The sequence below is a fragment of the Etheostoma cragini genome, chromosome 22 (assembly GCF_013103735.1).
Source record: "Etheostoma cragini isolate CJK2018 chromosome 22, CSU_Ecrag_1.0, whole genome shotgun sequence".
Classification (NCBI taxonomy): domain Eukaryota; kingdom Metazoa; phylum Chordata; class Actinopteri; order Perciformes; family Percidae; genus Etheostoma; species Etheostoma cragini.
This window is the reverse complement of record NC_048428.1, coordinates 6,189,798-6,191,028: the sequence shown is the minus strand read 5'-3', so window position 1 is coordinate 6,191,028 and position 1,231 is coordinate 6,189,798.

Sequence of the window (1,231 nt, the reverse complement as noted above, 5' to 3'; positions counted from 1 at the left end):
GTTGCAGTTGACGCACTACTAAGACAACTCAACAGATTCAGCATTCTGCATTAATTCACAGCAAATCATTGAGGCTTGGTGGCGCTAACGTTAGCACATAGTAGTATGGATGGTGTCAACGTTAGCACATAGTAGTATGGAGGGCGACATGATTGGAAATGAAGAAAACAGCAAGACATTCCCATCATCCTCAGCCTTATCTGAGAGAGATGTTTGAGACAGAAGGCATCAAGAAGGACTCCTGGCCAATGTGCTGGGGAACTTCTTCATTAATGTCTGTTTAGTCATTCATATTTTAATCCTTTATTTTATTTCCAGAAGCCGTATTTGAGCACACACATAAATGTAGTTTCATTTTTATGTTAGGGGGAAAGATTAAAAATAAAAACTGCAACTGTGAATTCTCACAGAATCACAACTGAATTCATATCTTGCTAATAAGTCAGAATCTTATTAACCTGGAGTCCCAGTCTCTGTCATAATAATCATATATTTAGGCCTATTGGCAGACATCCATTTAAAATGTAGCCTTTGCCACATAAAGACCGTGTCCTCCATGTCCACTGAAGTTCCTCAGCGTCTCTCTAGTAACATTTGTGTGCTTCAGGTAGCTACGCACGGCTACTTTTACTTTTATACTTGAAGTAAATTTCCAAGCCTGTACTTTGTTACTTTTACTTGAGTAAAGAAGTTTAATCAGTACTTCCACTTTTACCAGAGTATTTTTTAACACAAGTATCTGTACTTCTACTTAAGTATGGAAAGTGAGTACTTTTGCCATCTCTGCAAAGGGGGTTAATACTAGACAATGTAGAATAATGAACATGCCAAAGAACGATACCGAAGCGAGGCAAGGCAGCTGTAGCAACCTTCCGAATGAACATGCACATGGCAAAGCTAACCCCGACGTTAGTTTACAATGACGATGTATTCTCAACAAAGTAAGAGAGTTTAGAAAAAATAATGGGGTAAAGCTCTCCGACATTAAACAAGAGCTGAAGAGAACAAATGACCAAGAACAATTGCATGTCTTCCATAACTGTGGAGCTCTTTAATGTCTGAGAAAATAACTGAGGATAACCCCATGTCAACAGGGTTATCTCAGTGTTATGAACTACAAAGAAGTATGTCAGCCTTTATTACACAACAAGGGTCTAAGGCAAAAGGCATTATTGTGGGATCCATTGTTTAAATATAACGCTACATCTTAGCAACAGCTCCATCCATTTTG